Source organism: Callospermophilus lateralis, chromosome X (assembly GCF_048772815.1).
Source record: "Callospermophilus lateralis isolate mCalLat2 chromosome X, mCalLat2.hap1, whole genome shotgun sequence".
Taxonomy (NCBI): Eukaryota; Metazoa; Chordata; class Mammalia; order Rodentia; family Sciuridae; genus Callospermophilus; species Callospermophilus lateralis.
Window position 1 is genome coordinate 112828282 of NC_135325.1, and position 20832 is coordinate 112849113.

Here is a 20832-nt window from a genome sequence, read left to right on the forward strand (position 1 = left end):
AGGTATGTTAAAAAAAATGGATGAAGTTGATGCACTTAGAAAACCCATTTAAATGTCTGGTAAAGATTTATTTCCATAAATATGTGTCTGCTTCATCACTATTCCTCACTGACTTCAAAAAGCCTTAACTTTGTCCTCAGTCTTCCAAGCTGTAAAACAGGGAGGCTCTGAGGATATGGGATTACATTAATGGAGCTCAAGACTAGATCACCTTTGTGGAGACTCTCATGATTTCCTATAAAGAATTCATAAAAGTATGAATTCTTTTCACATAACTCAGCCAATCAGAAATTTAAATGCTTGGGACTATGATTAATACTAAAAACTAGCTCAGTCTTCAAATGTGGTTGATCCTTTCACAGAAAGCTTTTCATATTTTACTATATTATGTATTGCTTGTTATAGTCACAGACTGATATAATAATCTCTGAAAAACAGAATGGCAGAAAGAATAATGAAATACACAATGATATCTTAGGAAATAAAATAGCTTTGCAAGTAAACTATCCCTTGATATGGATAAGTAAGCTGTTAGATTCAGTCATGTCAAATATTCTTTCAGTAGCTTTAATGCGCTTTTTTGTTCCCTTCTAATATATACCAAGTATCATTCATAATTATCATGGGTCCACACAAGGTTAGAAAGAAGCGACTACAAGTGTGAGCCTTTCACAGGGCCCTATTTGTGCACATTTACAACCTGACCATATGTTTGTAATGCTAGACAGGTGGGCCATGGCAAGTTCTAGCGCTGAAATAATCTCAGATTTATACTAGCAATACGAACTTAGATGAGTGTAGCATTTTCCCACTGATATTCTCAGCTTACTTAATATAGAAGAACTTTTAGCTTATAATGAACAAAGTACACTCAACCAAATAAAACAGGATAACAAAGTACCCATAGGAGATATTTTCTTTATAAGTTGCTTCATATAAAAGTCTAAAAATCCCCATAGCTTTTCCATAAACTGAGCTTCCAAACTAATATTAAATTTTAGACTCTGCAATTACAAGAGCCCCAAGAAATGTTTCTAGAACTTTTGTTACATAGAAGGTGGCCTAGTCAAATGTTCATTCAACCACAACATGGATGCAGACATTTAATGAGCATCTATATATGACAGATAATTCACTAAACCTGAAGAAAAGATAATACTCCACTTCTATTTTTGGATCCTTAAGTTCATAAATATAAGGTAACTTGTCCAAGATCACAGAGTTAGCAAGTCATAGGATATTCATGTTTATGGTGCCATGCTGAGTCTTAGTGGTGGGTTCCCTATACCCTGATTTTCTGTGACCCTATTCTATCACAGGAAACGAGGTTGATTGAGGCTTCCACTGTAATTCTTTCCTCTACATATCTATAAATAGATTACAAGATGGAAAATTTTATGCATTGCCATGTCTAAGGAATATTTACAATGCCCCTGAAAGTTATGCCATTAGAGTGGGTTGACTCTCTAGGTCAGAAAAAAGTGCTAACTAACTGTGGAAAGTTACATCATGGAACTTCTCAACTTTGTCCTGCAAACTAAATGGATTCTGAATCCTCACAGTTCCTGACAGAATTATACAAATCTCCATCTACAAACATATTTTTAGAAGAGGAACTTGGGGACATTGATCTTTCTGTGTTTCTCTAAAATGAAATAATTTGTACATAAATAGGAATTTTATGACAGACTCTATGTCCTCTAAAAGTTAACCTGAATTTCATTGCCATTTAGAGATCAATAAAAGAGGTCTGTAAACTATGAAATGGCTTATCTTAGCTCATTTATGAAGAAACAGCACAGAACTTCTTTGGTTTAACTCTTGGAAATTCTAAACACCAGTATATTTGATCCCCCCAAAAAATGAAATACAAAGGAATAAATAAACAAAACTGAGTCAAACCTAGAGCTTTAGCACTTCCTCTCTCTTTACATCATCAAAGCTTAGATGCTTTATCTGTGAACAATTCCCCTGAAGAATTCTCAAGCATGTTTTCTTGCCAGCAAAAGTAATATAAATTCTCAGCAATTATACTTGATAAATTCATAGAAGAGACAAGATTCCCATAAATATATCAGAAGCTTGCTGACATTCTGTAGTAACACTAATAAAACCTGCTAACAGAGTATAAAACTAGGGTATCTTTGGAGGTAAACTGATTTTAATTTGACTTATGTTTATATAACATATTCAGTTATGCCCAGAGATCCTTTCTGATAAATATCAACTTTTCTAATACTGTTTAACTGAGTTTGGAATGAAACTACAGATTGGCTAATTACCATCTGAGAGAATAAAGCCTATAACTACCACAATTACCCACATTAATTCAAATTGCATGAAAAGAAAAATAACAAATGTTTGGAAGACTGCACTGTGGGGGAAACTAAACAAACCAGCAACAAAGAAAAACCTGATTGTAACAGAGAATGAAATCATGTATTTTCTCTTGTTATGTGGCATAATGATACTTCAGCTATAAGTCCATTTGATTTGCTTCCTGGGGCAAATTATCAGTGGGACAAGAATAAAGATGGGGCAAATGAGCCCTCATTAGACAGATGACTTAATATCTAAGTATACCACAAAAGTATATTTCTAAGCCCAAATGAGAGTTTTTCCATTTAGAAATATCTAGTTATGTACCTTAGCATTTTCAAAAGCTGTCTGCCTCCCTTTGCATTCAGCAAATTGCTGTGTTTTGACACTATCCACACTTTCATTTGTTATGTGAGTCATAGAGCATGGAAATGTGACATTTTCCATAGTTCAGTGAGATGAAGAGCAGGACCATTAAGCGGAGGCAATTAGAAGGCACAAACAATCATCCTTTATTGGTCAAGTCCAATTATGTCCCCAATGGAATTCTAATGTTACCTTTATATAAATAAACTCAATAATTAAAGGTAGAGAAAAATAAATGTTTGCTACCATGAAAGAATCAATAGAAACCTATATTCACTGTTTTGATCATGAGCAGATAATAACTATTCATTTGTTCAGGTATAGCCCATCTATTCCAAAGAGAAGATTCACCTGGCTACCCAGTATTTAGGAGCACTCATTAGATCTACACTCTACTCAACTTCATTGCTGTGGATTTTATTGGATATTTAATAATGGATACAAAGCAGAGGGATTATTTCTACTAACAAAATAGATCCAAGGGGCCACAAGAATCAAACATTATCATTTAATATCAGACATATAAAAGGAGGGAGTTGGTCAACTTTATACATTCATTTAAACAAGGCTTAGAAGCTATATTCCTGGATTTCTATTTAACTATGCCTATATTGTAATTCCCTATTTAACTAATATTTCTGATGCATATAAAAAAGACATGATTAATCAACCAGCATTTTATTCACCACCATTTTGGAATGGTGACAAAGATTTGGTACATTAATAGTTTCTATGAGGAAAAGAGAGAGAGAGAGATACATGTGTTGGCACGTGGAAATACGCATAATTTGAACCTCTAAATCTTTCCTTACTCAATGGTCTCATTCTGATCCAGTCATCTTTTAATGTATAAAAGAGAGATATCATTTTTTTCTCAAAATCTTTGGGGTTTTGCATGGTAACAGTTTCTTCAACCACTAATTTATTACATATTTGTAGATGATTTACTGGGTATTTGGTAATGAATTTGATATAATGGGAAATATCAAAGAAGGCACCATTCTTATTTGGAAACATATTATAGTTTACAAGATACCAGATTTATATGTAAGAAGCATTTGGGGATAAAAGAGGTATGTGAAAATAGTACACACACTGAGCTCTAAAAATGCAAGGTTAAGGTACTTGTTTCTGTAATCTTTTAGGAGGTTGTAACCTCTCAAGCAGATAGTTTGATGTTTTCTGATACTTACCTCAGTAATCTTCATTTACAATGGACTAATGAAGTCCAAACAGGGTGTGGACTTACAGACATGCAATCTAACCTCTACTGAAGAGACTTTTTTTTTTAAAGAGAGAGAGTGGGAGAAAGAGAGAGAGAGAGAGAGAGAGAGAGAGAGAGAGAATTTTTAAATATTTATTTATTTATTTATTTAAGTTTTTGGCAGACACAACATCTTTGTTTGTATGTGGTGCTGAGGATCGAACCTGGGCCGCACGCATGCCAGGCGAGCGCGCTACCACTTGAGCTACATCCCCAGCCCCTGAAGAGACTTTTTGCTAAATAAAAATGTGAGGGCAGTGAGTATTCCCTTGAGCAATTCAAGACTGAACAGAATGGCTGTACAAAAACCAAACAATAAAGCAAAAACTAACAAGAAATCCTATCTCATTTGAATACAGAATGTCACACCTGAAGGGAAAATGAACTACTTGATATTCTTAAAAAAGAAAATTTCAATTTAAAGCAGGAATTACAATTGAGTTTTATGGAAGCTCATTTAGCAAACACAAATAGATACAATAAAAACTGTCTAGAGGAATACTTTTTTCCTTGAATTTGGTGAGATGACCACTAAAGATGTAGAAATGCCTTGGGGACTACTATCAATATCTCAACAGCAAAATTTTTTTCTAAGACCTTTGAATACTACATGAATCTGCCTCAAGATCATTTCAGAGGCAGTTAATTTGGAATTCTTCCCAAGATTGAGACTTAACCAACAACTAAAGTGAAGTTCATGTATCTTTTCAAGAAAGACACTTGAATGGTTTCTTGGCCAGCGCTGCCTAACAGATAAAGGTACTTTACCTACAACTTCTAGGATGAAAGAATCCTTTCAGTATTACCCTACATCATAATAAAAGTGGTATGAATGCCAAAAAATATTAATGGGCAAAATGACAAATTTCACGCTATCACTCTTTGTGGTATTTTCTGTTGTTAGGAATTCTGAACCATCTGGACCTATTTGGACTTTGCATTTAATATAACAGTGCAAAACTGCAATCCCAATACAATAGTGTTTTGTGATCACTCGACAAGTAAGTGCTATAAGGTAATGTAGGCAACAGGGCTTTGAAAGTATAAATTTCCATACTAAGTATTATATCTTTTAATATTATTACACTGGGTTATTACTGTAATCATACCCTTAGAGTCCTAGAAGCAGGAAAAACATAGAATGCAAATTGTTTTTATAGCAAAGTTTCTTTGGCATGCCACAAACTAAACTCCCTCAAATGAGATCTTCCTATATAGAGTGAGAACATTTATATCCAGGGTCTCCTGTGAACTTCTGACCCACCATGCATTCTAATAAAACAGCTCTGCTTGTGGCTTCATGAAAGAGTAATTTCCTCAATATACTGAATAACACACTCCTTCCTGATGAGATGGTAATAGGTTGGGTGACCCCAATAACAGCAAATAAATGTTCAATAAAATATCATCAAAAAGACAAATTGCCTACGATGTTTGTAGTTTAGTAAACTCTATCTGAAAAAAAATATTTTAAAATGTCTTAATGCTAAATTTTAGGAACAAAGGTTACTCTTAACTTCAAAGAGAAAAAATATTATTTATGCAAAAATTATATTGAATGGTTTCAATTTTTCCCTAATGCTCCAATAAATGTTTGAGAAGGCAGCATAACCACTGAATTGGGTCAGCCCATATGCTAATTCATAACCTATGCAATAGTCGTTAGTTCATTATGAAATTAAATGTTGTTAATGTTCAGTAAAATAAAGTGTTATTGTGCTTATAAAAGTGAAATGAGAACATGATGGACAAATTTGTGAAGTAATTAACTAATGTGCCAGAAATGAGCAACTTGCTAGTGATACTTTTCAGGGTTTTTCCACAGTGGCCCTATTTTCCTTTTACCTGACTTGAAAACATCCTATGAAGTTTGAGATCTGTCAGGTTGAGGAGTGCTGAGGCATATAAAAAAGCAAATTTAACTACTAGATGCTATTTATTCAATAAATCAGTGGGTTAACATCTCATACTCTTTATGACACATTTCATATAGTAAGATCTTGATATGATTTTACCTCTCCACAAATGACACTGATGTCTTGGTAGAATTTTTTGGACTACTGAATTTTGGATCTGATGAAATCTATATAATATCAGCTAAGACAATTGTGTCATATTAAAGAATGACTCAAATTGTGTAATGACACCAATACTTGAGGATTAGCTGTACTTAGAAAAAGGCTGGGATGTGCATATGTGAAGCCTCTCGAAGGCTGATTGTGTCACTATTTGATGATACACAGAAATACTTCAGGAAACATTAATAATAAAACACAGCCAAGCATGGGTGGTTAAAATGAAGTAAAAATCCAAATAAATGAATTGTCCAGCTCCTCAGGAAGCTTTTATGTTAGCATTCCAGTGCAGTAACCCATCACAGCAACAGAAAGTCTCATTATGTTTCCAATGTTCACAAGAACTCTGACTAAAATGGCAAATGCTTCCTCTTCCAAATGGAGGACTGACCATAGAAAAAGATGATGGTACAAATGCTTCTATATTCACCATAAGAAATATTTTGTCAAATAGATGACAGAAAATGCTAAATAAACAGGAAAAAATCTGACCTTTTGATATGAAATCAAACCATTTAAAAACCCATTTGCATAGATATTTATATGAATATGAGCATAACTGAAGTAAATAAATTTTAATTTTTTTGAAAATATCTGCCATGTATAATCTACTGACTCGCTGAACTCCCACCATTTTATAGCATTATCTCTTAAATAACAAAGGTGAGGACAGGAATTATGGGGTATCTGGGGAAGGAGCCCCCACACTGTTGAACCCTGAGAGTGGAGCCTAGCACTTAGAGGTTAAGCAGAATTTCAAAGAGAACTAAAAGCTTTGTAGAAGAAAAGTGCATTTTCATTTTTGCTTTGGCTCCCTAAACTGCCAAGACTGAAGAGTCCCAGCTGCTAAAATGAAAAGAAACCAGGTCTGAAACAAATTGAATCCAGAATTGTTTCATACACATCTGGGATTCTTACCTTTCTTCATTCCTCACCTGTATGCTTGCATTTTTGTTTGCATGTATTGATTTTCCACAATTATAAAAACAACACTGCTATCTAGGTAGCTTGTTGCAAAACAACTGTGTCTGTGGATCAACATCTAGGTGTGAGTGCCAATAGGCAGAGCCCTTGCCTCTCTGACAGCAAGGACCATGAGTGGTTCATGCAAATAGATGAACATCACTAGAATGTTATAGATATCAGAAAGCAAATAATTCCTTTACTACTCTCACAAAGGATTCAGAACCTCAAGAAAGCTGGTACAGGGAAGGTTGGCCAGGAAAAGATAGGTTATAAAAAAGAGGAAAATAAAAGCCTAACTTCAAAATATGAATAGATGGCAGAGCTGAAGCAACTAGAGTACTGGATAAAAGAGCTTCCAAGCCATCTCAGATAGAATGCTGCTATGCATAGACAAAATCAGGCCAAGGTCCACAGCAAAGAAAGGTGCTATGCAAAACCATTCATCACAGTTCTGTTGACCACTGTTGTCAAGGTTAACTACTGATTTGAATGAAGGCTCATGCTCAGATTGAAAACACTAACAGCTAAAGCATTTGTTAAGCCCGTTTTCTTATGTAAAACTTAAAAATGATTAGGTGAAAATACCCTGGTGACATACAAATGCTTCGATTTACTGATAACCCTACTAGAAACAAAACTTCTTTTGTCTGAGCAAATAATCCTATTTGGAAATAGATAAGTACAAGGAAACATGAGTTGGCCAGGTGGTTTCCCTTGCTGGTAAGGATATTAGGAATATAAATATAATAAATAGCTTCAATATATATGGTTGCATCTACTTACTTTCTCTAGCATTAACTATCATCTACTCCCAAGGAAATAAGAAATGAATAATAGAGATTTTGAAGCAAGAAAAAAATAATAGGGTCAAAATGTGGCTCCATTTCCTAATTGCTCATGAAAGTCAATGATAGCAAATAACTCCTTTCTGGAGGAAACAAAGCACTTTTTATTACTCAAAATATCAGGTGTCTTGTGTATTACAGTTGCAAACAGTTGTACCTCTATAGATCTATATTGTTTTTCTTTGTTATTCCTAATACTACAGAATGGAATCATGTAGGGAACAATAGCCCTGTGTCCTTGCCCAAACATGGAAGGTGGACTCTGATACATCTAAAAGGTTTGGTTGGTTGAATCCATCATAATCCACTTGTGCTGTACAAGTGGGAGATTTTTTAAATAATCATGTATTTATGAAAAATTAAAAGCACTTTAACCAACATCATTTCTGGTTAAAATTGAAGATTGTCTTCCATTAAACTCAATTTTACCTCACCATGACATATAAATATGGCCTTAATGTATTCTGTATTGTTTAGTACAACTGGTAAATTCCCATAAAGGTGTGCCCTTATCCACCCCCAATCCCAAGGGCTTTCAAATTGTTTCCCTATATGGAGTCCTCTTACAATGAGTTCTGGGCTAAAAATAGCATTGCCAGACTGAATAAATTGGGTTGAAATAGTTTCTGCAGATCCTTCCTGTAGTAGATCAACTATTAGCAATCAGAGCTCTGAATTTAGGGCATATGTCTTTATGCACCCTGTAAAATCCAGACAGTGTTAATAGGGACCAATATGATCACTGCTTGGGGTGCCTCAGACCTTGTGGAGATTCAATGGATATCTGCTAATTGATTGGCTGAAAAAGTTCCTGGAGCATTTCAAGCTTCAGGTTCTCTGGGAGTGTGCGACCAAGTTCTCTGAGACTAGAGGAATGAAGGGAGTTTTCCGGGAAATCGCTACTTCACAGCTTTCAGTCTCCAATAGGTTCTGTCTTCCACCCAAACTGACTGCAAAGAGGCTTTTTCATTAAGACTTTTATTAGAGTGATTCATTAATGTGATATGGGCAGAAACCAGGGAATACTTTATACAATATTTTTAAAAACTCTTTAACCAGACCAAATAATCTAAGAGGGATTTTAGTGTTTAACCTTGCTGACTTTGTGGCCAGGATACAACAATGGATGTTCTAACACAGACTTTTTGTTATAGCATTTGCTATAAACGATGGAGTTTTACCTGTCTGAATTTCATTTCTGAAAGTGATTACTGTGATTGTCAGGTTTCTCACTGCCAATTATGAAAGTATTATGGGATAATTCATACCTTCCTTCTGTTAAACATTTTTATCCTTTATATTTTCAAAGTCTAAGTTATAATACTTTGGAGTTGTACATTTGCCTTTTCTAAATCTTTATGAAATATTTTTCCTTAGGTAAATATGTTCATGATCTCTAATTTTAACTGCTCCTGTTATATTCTGTCCCAGAATTCCTGTACCCATCTGAAGTCTTTAAGGAAGGGGGTGTTATGTATTATTGCTACTGGCTATATGCAAAATCCACCCAAGAAATCAATTGAGGTTTTCCCCTAGTTCTACTTCCAGGGTTGTCAAAAGTAGTTAGCATCAGAGTATCTGATGAATAACTTAATCAGAATTTTTGCACAGACGTGTCATCCATTCGCACATTCAGACTGGGCAAAACATATTAAATGTATTAGTCAGGGGCTTGCCAGCTATTAACCTTGGTTACAGCTATTATAATGATCAGAGAAATGTTTTCATTTAAAGTTTCTCTGTTCAGAAGTCACAATTCCCTTTAAGCATTGTAATCACTGAAACCAGTACTGCAGCCTTCATTTTTTTTTCTTGCGTCTCAGTAATTCACTTACTTATATAACCTTGAAATGGTAACAGTTTAGCAGATCCACAAAAGGTTATAATTGGATCCTTTAACATATTTAAAATATTCAAAAGACCCAACAGAAAAATATTAGTGGTTTTTATATTTTATTACACAATAATCTACTAATTATTTTAATAAATAAGTACAAAAACATACTTTGTGCCAAATATTGCTCAAAGACTAAGGGGAATGTGGAGAAAAAAGAAATCAGTTACTACTTAATGAGTAAAGATTTTTGTAGGCAATTTGATTCAAATGTATGAAATGTCAAGATCATTGTACTGTCATGTGTAACTAATTAAAAAATTAAAAATAAATAAATAAATAAAAAGATTTTGGTAGGCAAACCATTTCAAAGTATAAGTTTCATGGAAAAAAGGACAACACAGAAAAAAATGTGTTGATGAGCTGGGTTTTTTTTCTCCTATCCCATTATGGATTAAAATGATACAAACAGGAAGGCAGAGACTAAAAAACAATATCTTCATCAAGACAGTCAACTCACTGGATAATCACATAAAATAAAGCTAAGAAGTCTTATTTGTTCTCTTTCATAAAGCTATTAAGTATTACTGAATGTTGCTAGAGCAATCTCCAAATGTTCAGTGTAGGTTACATATTTAAAACTTAGAATTACTTTAAGAATTCCAAAATAAACTAGTGTCATCATAGCAACAGAGCAATGAATATAAGACTGGTTTCATATGTGTATGTGTGTGTCTGTGTGTGTCTGTGTGTGTGTGTGTGTGTGTGTGTGTGTGTATCTGTGTGTAATCTCCTTACATCTGACTTTATTTGTTAAAAGTACGCTTGGTCATTCCTGCCAATTAATTTATTCTTCATCTCCAAGATACTGGTTTCTTCCTACAAAGATGAATTTAGCTTCAGAGTTAAAGCCATGAGACATTGTTAAATATGTGCCCCATGACCTCTTATTTAGATTAGTTTTTCAACTTGGCCACAAAAACAGAATACAGAGCCAATCTTGCTCTCTTTAGTTACAACCACCATAGACTCTGATTTCTGAGAAACCATCATTATCATTCATATACATAAGAAAGTAAATAATTTACCAGCTTTGGTTATTTTTTTAAAAGGGATCATAAAGAAAAGATACTTGATTTTGAAGGTACAAACAGATTTATCTAATTCCATTTTCAAATATGCTCAACTAGATTTTCTTTTACATTTTAAAAATATTTTAGTTGTAAATGAACACACAGTATCTTTATTCATTTTTATGTGATGCTGAGGATTGAACCCAGTGCCTCACACATGCAAGGCAAGTGCTTTACCACTGAGCTACAGCCCCAGCCCTAGATTTTCTTTTACATTTTAATGAAACTTTTATTAACTGCAAAAAATACTAAACATGAAATAATCTGAATTGGGAAATGTATTTTGGCATTGAAAATTATGCTGATTCACTGGTAGTCTGAGGGAAAAAATGTAAGACAGCTACTTGGGTATATTTTTCACTGCAATAATTTTAATGACTTCTTAGCTCTATAGCACTACTACCATAACTGAGCATCTCTTTAAAACATATAATCTAGCTCCTTAAGCTAACAGAATCATTCAGTAACAAATAAAATGTGCTTGTTTTCTCTGTCTTCTTGTAAAATAACTTTCTACATTTTCCATTTCTAGAGATGTTACTCAGAAAAATGTGTGTGTATGTTTGTGTATGTATATATAATTACCCTCATAATCTTACAATTCAGTATTCTGAACTAAAAATGCCCATAGAACTTCAGTGCAGTGGCGCACACCTGTAATCCCAGCACCTCAGGAGGTTGAGGTAGAAGGATTGTGAGTTCACAGCCAGCCTCAGCAAAAGTGAGGTGCTAAGCAACTCAGTGAGACTTTGTTTCTAAATAAAATAGAAAATAGGGCTGGGGATGTGGTTCAGTGGTTGAGTGTTCCTGTGTTCAATCCCTAGTACAAAAAAAAATGCCCACTGAAAATATTTATTTCCATATGTATTCACTATTTTGTCAAAAATTTTCTTATATATGCACCAAATTGGGGAAAATAAGTTTTGGTTTATATTAAACAAACCAAATTGAATAATCTTTTAAATTAAATGAAGGGTACAAATATGCAAAGTTGTAATTAGAAGTTAGAATTCTTTGTACATGCCTGCTCTTTTTTGGTTTGATATTTTCATTTGATCATGATCACTTTTTTCCACATTGGATATGATACTGCTGGTGCATATTTTAAATCTATTTCCTTTTGTAACTGAGTCAATCTCACTTTCTAAACAGCTCAAATGATGAAACAAATGCTCTCCATTTAATTCTATTAAATTTGCAATTCTCTATGATGATAACCCTAGAAGTTAAATTATAAGTATATGCTGATATAAGGATTTGACACAATGTAAACATTTACATGCTACAAATATTTACTAGGAGTATATTCATCACTGCACTGATCCATGAATTCATCTAAATTTCAATAACCCTTCTATAGTAGAATGTGGGATATAGATGTGAAGTCACATCATCTAAAATTAAGTCCTAAAGTATCACACTGAAATCAGAAGAACTAAACAAAGTAACAGAAGAGTAGCTCAGAGTCGACAAGTAAACATGCTGAATATTTGAGGCACCTTAACACAAACGAATCCCCATCCACAGTATGAAATTAAAACATTTATCAGAACTAATTTAAATATACCTCTGCAAAACTTGCCCATAAATAATTCTATTTAAGCCCAGAGATAAAAATGCCAAATCTATAAAATCTTTTGTTGCCATATCCTATTTTTCATGACTCTTGTTGACTTTGGGATATAAAATATTAATTTTTTTCTACCTCAATTTAGTTATCAGTAAACTTACAAAGAATATCTACTAATCACTGGTCATGTCTATTCATATTATTAATATAATTGTTAGTATTCATATATTTATTCCTGATTTTCTCTCATTCCAGTAAGCATATGAACACATATTACATTTCTGTTATTCACTAGAATTTTGATGAGTACATGCTACTGGTTTCTCAATAAAGGCTTGATGACTGAATTGGTTAGACTCAAAAGAGAAGGATAGGTATGACCTCATGAGTATTAAAAATTTGTTTTTATTTGTACATAATTTAAAACTTACAGAAAATCTGTAAGAACAAAGAATACCATATATCCCTTACTAAGATTCATTTTATCTCATATGCTTTATCATTTCTTCATTTGTTCTATCTATAATATTTTTCTGAGCCATTTGAGAGTATGTTGAATCCTGGCATAATATAATTATAATTATATTATTATATAATCATGTTATATAATTAGTGAAACTAATTATATTATCTTTTGAAAGAGGTTAGGGATTCCTAAAAATATAGTGTTAAAAACTGGGCTCTAAGGCGGGTATGGTGGCACACGCATGCATGTAATCCCAGCAGCTCCCAAGGCTGAGGCAGGAGGATTGTGAGTTCAAAGCCAGCCTCAGCAACTTACCGAGGCCCTAAGCAACTCAGTGAGACCCTGCCTCTAAATAAAATACAAAATAGGGCTGGGGATGTGGCTCTGTGGTCAAGTGCTCCTGAGTTCAATCCCCAGTACCAAAACAAAACAAAACAAAACACAACAACCTGAGATGTTAGGGGGCTGGGTTTGTGGCAGTGGTGGAGTGCTTGTCTAGCATGTGTGAGGCACTGGGCTCCATTCTCAGCACCACATATAAATAAATGAATAAAATAAAGGTCTGTCAACATCTAAGAAAAATTTTAAAAAATACTGGGCTCTCAGGAACATGATATTTACATGGTCTCAAAATGTCTCCTGATAGACTGTTTACTAGTTGAAGCAAACAAACAAAAACTCAAGAGCTAAACAGTGGAAAAATCAGATAATGCATTGACTGGAGGATCAAAACTAACATCACCAGTGAGGACAGACATGTATGCCTCCAGATGTGAATCCCTAGAAGGATACATAGTATTCTGTCTAGAAACAATTAACCTCAGTCAAATCATGAAAAATTATCAAACCCCAAACTGGGATTTTTTTTTTTTTTTTCAAAAATGGTGGATGGACTTTTTTCTACAAAAACAATGTCATAAAAGACAAAGACTATGGAACTTTAAGGGACTCTAAAGGGACATGGCAACTTAATTCAGTATCTAACCCTAAGCTGGATCCTATAGTAAAGGAAAAAAATGCTATAAAGAACAATTTGTCAACTAACAAAATTGGAATATGGACAGTAGATTAGATAAAATATTATATTCATGAAAATTTACTGCAGTTGACAAATGTACTGTACTATTGTTATATAAGAAAATAGACTTATTAGTAGGAAATATATACTGAAATATTTAGAGGCAAAATCCCAGGATTCAACATACTCTGAAATAGCTCAGAAGAATATGATGGACAGATAGATAGAACAAATGAACAAATGATAAAGCAAATGGGGTAAAAATGAATGTGAGTAAGGGATATATGGTGTTCTTGCTACTGTTATTCTTGCAAATTTTCTATAAGTTTGAAATTATTTACAAATAAAAAGTATTTTTTAGAAAAAAATGCTCACAAGGCCATACTTATCCTCCTCTTTTGAGTCTAACCAAGTCAGTCATTAAGCATTTATTGAGAAACCAGTAGCATGCACTCATCAAGCCTCCAGTGCATAACAGATATAAAATATGTGCTCCAATATGCTCATTGGAATGAGAGGAAATCAGGACTAAATATATGAATATGAATTTAAAACAGAAGATTTTAAGAAGATAAATGAGGATAACATGGACAAGTAAATGTACTGCTTCAGTTAAGGTGGTCAGAAGTGAATTTTCTAAGGGATGCCTTCCAGGTAAGACATGAGAATGAATCAGCTATGCAGCTATCTGGAAAAACAATCCAAATTTCTATCAACTGATAAAGGATAGACTAAATGTGGCATAGCCAATACAATGGAATATTACTCAGTCATAAAAAGAAGTGAAATACTGATAATATGCTATATATTTCAAGGAGAAAAATAATATAAGTGACTTCATATTATTTAATATCTACTCTGTGAAGTTTTGAGGAACTCTCAAAGGCTCATATGTAACTCTTTATTATTGGCAAGAAAAACCAAAGGTAAGAACAAAGTTACCACTGTACAATGAATAATAAGTTCCTTGTAGTTCCAGAAAGACTCAGTTATATTATGGGGGAAAGTAATTATGTTATGAAATAATGGCTAATTATGATTCTCTTGCCACAGATGGTTTCTCACTGCCACTTGAGCCTACATCAAGTCTGTCCCCCATGGCAACAGGAAAAAAAGGGGGGAGGGGAGGGTGAAGTGCAAGAATCCTGAGATTAATTATGGAAAGTAAATTGCTATCTCTGTAACAATAACAATGTGGAGGTGTTGTTTCTTTATTTAATGGAAAAGGGGGCATAATTTGTAATTTATAATTCAATCCTGAATTCAAAAGAAATTAGGAATACAGAAACAAATGCAAAACAGGAAGGAAAAAAGGAGATAGAATAAGAAAGCTCTTCCACGAATCAGCATTTTCTATCATCTTAAGAATAGTTCTTTAGAAATGTAAAGGCAATTTGCTTATAAGAACAGAAAAAGACTGGCATTAGAAATATGGGATAAAATTAAGTGCATATAAATTCATGGTTTCTGACTTCATGGGGAGGGGCTCAATGCATTATCATTTTTGTTAGCCTCAGATCTGTGGTTTCAACACAGGCTACATATACACATCAGCTTAGAAGCTTTAGAAAATAGACCCTACCCTCAGATATTCCTATATAATTCGTCTGCGTATAGCACAGGGAATGGCATTTTTTTTTACAGGTTCCTAGGTGATTCTGATGGATAAGTAAGGTTGAGAACATACTGTCTTATTATTATTTTTTTTAATTTATTTTTTTTATTGGTTGTTCAAAACATTATAAAGCTCTTGACATATCATATTTCATACATTAGATTCAAGATGGTTATGAACTCCCAATTTTACCCCAAATACAGATTGCAGAATCACATAGGTTACACATCCACGTTTTTACATAATACCCTATCACACTGTCTTATTAATAAGAGTTTAGAAGTCCACCAGGTGTGATGGCACACACCTGTAATCCCAGCAGCTCTGGAGGCTGAGACAGGAGGATCTCAAGTTCAAAGCCAGACTCAGCAAAGATGAGGCACTAAGCAACTCAGTGAGACCTTGTCTCGAAATAAAATACAAAATAGGGCTGGCGATGTGGCTCAGTGGTCGAGTGCCCCTGAGTTCAATCCCAGGTACCTCTCTCCCCACCAAAAAAAGAGTTTAGGAGTCAACAAACATTTTTTGATAAAGGGTCAAGTTATTTGGTAAATAATTTAGGCTCTGTGGTCCATAAGGTCTTGTCACAACTATCTAACTTTGCTAATGTAGCATAAAAGCAGCCAAAGACAGTAGGTAAATGAATAATTATGACTGTATTCCTCTAATACAACTTTATTTACAAAAATAGGTAGTGGCCTGGATTTGGTCCATGGCCATAGTTTCTCTATGCCTGGTTATTAGACCCTTTTCCTTGTTCTTTTCCCAAAATAGCTATTCTTCACCAAATGCTATCCCTATGCCTCTGATTTTCACAGATGACCTCTTGTTGTACATCAGTGGGAAAATGCAAGTTGTGTGGCAGGAAACCCTTCAACTTCCTTGTGCATCACCAGCAGACTCAGAAAGAACTTCTACATCTGCATCTGTCATCATCTTTGCCTTCTACCACAAGAGGGACCCTTCTTCTCAAAGGTCATTCTAATCCTTTTACTTACACTCTTTTTTAAATGTTTTTTATTTTTTTTTTAGTTGGTGATGGAACCTTTATTTTATTTATTTATTTTTAGGTGGTGCTGAGGATCAAACCCAGTGCCTCACACATGTTCTACCACTGAGCCACAACCCCAGCCCATTACTTATACTGTTAATTCCATCACTCTCCAGTCTACTCTGGAGCTATGCCCCATAAAGAACACCATTTCCTATTTCTTTAGTCAATCTCTCTCTCTGCTAGCTCCTTTCTTTTACATAACAAATATTTCCTTGTGTCTTATTAAACAAAAAACCTTCAAAGCCTTCCTGAACCCTGTGTACTCACCATGTCTCCCTTTCTCTTAGGAATTCTATCCTTGCTGCCTCTTCTTCCTCTCCTCTCCTTCCCTCCTCTATCCTCTGAAGCCTGGCTTGTGTTCCTACTACTCCACTGAAAGTGATTTTGTCTACATCACCAAAGACATTCATATGGTAAATTCATAGTTCTTGGTTTTGTTTTCTCTGAAGCATTTGACATGGCTGACTCTTTTAATACTCTCTTCCCCTTTAGTTTTTGCAATATATCTGCTATAATTAGTTCTTTCTCTCCTGGTTGCTTCCATGCTAGTATTCCTTAATATTATTTGACAATTTTATTCTCTTCTTATGTTATATATGCTCTCAACTATTCCCATGGAATCAAGCACCACCTACATATGATATCTTCCAATTTTATCTCTAGCTCAAGTCCCTTTCTCAAGTGCTAGGTCCGCATTTTCAAATATCTTTTGCAAGCTGTACCCAACGATCTTCTTTCTCAAATCTGCCCTTCTTCCTTTATTCCCATTTAGTTAATAACTTTACCATCAAAACAAATGGCAAAGGTCAAATTCTCCATCTCCTTCATGACCTTTGAACACCCTCTGAGCTCTACTGTACAAATTTGTTTAAGTCACTACCTGTAAACACTTCATTTCCATCCATGCAGTGAATAGCAACAATACATGTTCAACCATATGTGGTAATCCTGCATTCTTTTCAAATACAATTAGCCAATAAATCCTGATGATTTTACCCATGTTGATCACCATGGGTAAAATGGTATAGGAACTCTAAGCCATAATCAATCACAAGTCATGGGAGCAATGGTAACATTTATCATGGAGAAGATTTGATTTCTTTCTTGGGTAGAATAATTTGAATATTTTCTTCCTATATGAATTTCTGAATCATCAACCAGGCATATTTCCTTCTTAATAAAAATCTCGAGCAATCAGTTTCCTTTTAGTCATTTCCACTTCAGCAACATAGTCATTTCTCACCTATATTATCTGCAATAACTTCCTAACAGCATTATTCTACTTACCCTCATCAGTAGCCCCTTGCTTCCTTCACTATTTTTGCTTTCTTCTTAGTCACTGTCCTGTCCTATTATCTCTTTGCTAAAAGACAGATAACAAAACTGACATGGTATTATCTGTAATAGAATTGCCATGATTTGGACTGGGGTTATGGCTCAGCGGTAGAGTGCTTACCTAGCATGTGTGAGGCCCTGGGCTTGATCCTCAGCACCACATAAAATAAATAAATAAATAAATAAAGGTATTGTGTCCAACTACAACTAAAAAATAAATGTTAAAAAAAGAAGTGCCATGGTTTTATGCAAGGGAAGAGTGATCCTTTATATTTGGTTGCCTTTACTTTTTGATGAAGCATGACATTTCCCTGAGCTTTTTGGTGCTGGCCATGTAGTTGCTGAAGTCGTTAAGATAGAACTCTATCGACTTTGGGTTTCACATTTTAAATAAGATTACAAGAAAATGAAATATCCACAGAGGATGGTGATCAACATGGTATAGAAACTCTAAGCCATAATCAATCACAAGTCATGGGAGCAATGGTAACATTTATCATGGAGAAGATTTGGATTTCTTTCTTGGGTAGAATAATTTGAGTATTTTCTTCCTATATGAATTTCTGAATCATCAACCAGGCATATTTCCTTCTTAATAAAAACAGTTTGTTTTCCTTTATAGGAAATGCTTACTTACTGCTTCTTTTCCTAAATAGGAAATGTATACAGAATGTTTGACATTTTGCTAATATCCTGTATATTATAAAAAGGAAACTCACAAATCTACAGTGTTGATTCCTCTGGGAACCCAGACTGTCTATCTTCTTTTTTTTTCCTTCCTTCTTTCTTTCTTTCATTTGGTACTGGAGATTGACCCAAGGAGCACTTTACTACTGAGATACATTCCCTGTCCTTTTTAGTTTTTTATTTTGGGACAGGTCTCACTAAGTTGCTGAGGGTCTTGCTAAGTTGCTGAGATTGATCTTGAACTCTCATTATTCCTGATCAGTCTCCTGAATTACTGGGCTTACAGATGTGCATTAACATACCCATCAGCTGGGAAGCGTTTTTTTAGAAATGAGCTCACATTGGCATTTACAAGTTTGTTGGAATAATGGTAAATTTGAATGGTAGACAATACATTTCCAATATCAGGTCCCTAAACTTAATACTGAATGCTCTAATTTCCTTGAGTGGGGGAACCTCACATATGGCATAATGTAAGTGATTTCCCCACTCTTAAATATTATTTCCCAAATGTGAGTTTAGAAAAATTATACCATTGCATGATCTGTTTTTACTCTACCCTTCTCATCACAGCACCATAATGGGGACTACATCCCAGTGAAATTCTGAATGCTTTACCAGTAATTATTTCCTATGCCATCTGGCATTTGCCTTCTTACTGTCCATTATGTTCCATTTCCTTCCTGTGCCTGCATATAAGTTTTTTTGTTTATTTATTTATTTTTTTATTAGCTACACATGACATTACAATGATCTTGGAAATTCATACATTTGAATCATTGGGGTATAATTTCTCATTTTTCTGATTGTACAGATTGCAGAAGCATATAAGTTTTTGAAAACGTTCTTTTATTAGAAACCTACCTTTGCCTCTGGTCCTGTTGATCTAAGGGAGGCTACTGAAAATCCTTCATTATAAAATTATCTTACCTCAATGTACAAATCTAAAAAAAAAATTCCTTTTCCTATCATTTATTTTAATAGCACTGTATTAAGAAAGTGACAGATTTCATGAAGTTTACAATACTTTCAAATCTTTCATTTAGTAAGAGGAATAAAATCCCTGTATTCATTAAGTAATGAGAAGATGGATATAGGAAAGCAGATAGAGACCAGGATTTGAAGCTGATAATTATCTTCTTATCAAAATCTTTTTTCATAGCATGAAAAGGACCACTTGGGTTAATCAAATAAATAGGCCCTTTGTGGACTAACTCTTTTCTCCCCTCTTTTCTGTCCTGGCCTCCGGTTTCTACCATGTCTTCCAAGAACCTTTCTATGTGCCTGGCTTGGAAATAAATTCAGGGAACAGAAGAGAACAAGAGTGATTGCAGGTAAGTGTTTTACCTGCTGTTTTAGGAATAGATTTCTATAGTCATAATAATAATTTCCTTTAGGGCAAACTGGTGGGAAGTTTGATAAACAAATTTTTCCCTCTTAAATACCCCCTCCTTTTATTAAAATATAAGAATTCAAAATAAAGACAAAATAATTCATATATTAAATGGTCTTCTGTATCTGAAAATAGATCTACTGATATGAATGAAATCCTAACTTTTGTACAAGTTTTGCTTCATATTTAAATGTCAAACATTTGTCAAAAAGCTTAATTTGGCCCCATGTTCCTGATTGAATTGTAGACTATACATTAAATTCACCTTTAAAAAATTCCATTTTTTACTTCTTTCACTCCAAACTTGTAAGAAAAAGTCAAGCAAGAATTTGTATGTAAGGAGAGGTTGAATTGTGCTTGACAGAAAATGGTACTTAAAATGTATGTTTTATGAATAAGAAGAGAGGAACTCAAAGGCTCCAAACACAAAATTATGTCTGAGATTCAAATACAAATTACCCTGCTTTGATAGGTACATATTATATACATGCATTGAAATAGTATACCATATTCTATAAATATATACAGTAATTGAGTGTTAATCAGAACAATTTGAATTGTTAAGGAAATGGAAATGTTCATTATTTGATTAGACCATTACACATTATATGCATATATTCAATTATCATATTATACCCCATAAATTTGTATAATTGAAATAAAAATTTACAAAATTGAAAGTAAGTGTAGGCAGACAGCCATCATGTACTAGTTGGACAGTTAACAAAACTCTAGAAGTATTTCTAGAACTGGTCTTTGTGTCCTAAAGTTCATCTGAGGGAGATATATCATTAATTATTTTAGGAGTAAAAATGGATAAATATGCTTAACTGCATTGAGAAATGGCTTTCTTTTCCAAAACAGCAAAGCAAGAGAGATCAATTATTCCCAT

The 20832-nt window shown here is 34.0% G+C and overlaps 1 protein-coding gene across 3 annotated transcripts in view; it reads right to left on the reverse strand.

The window, feature by feature from the left end:
- Positions 1 to 20832, reverse strand: part of Fgf13 (fibroblast growth factor 13) — a 499166-nt gene that overhangs the window by 41355 nt on the left and 436979 nt on the right. The window lies entirely within an intron of this gene.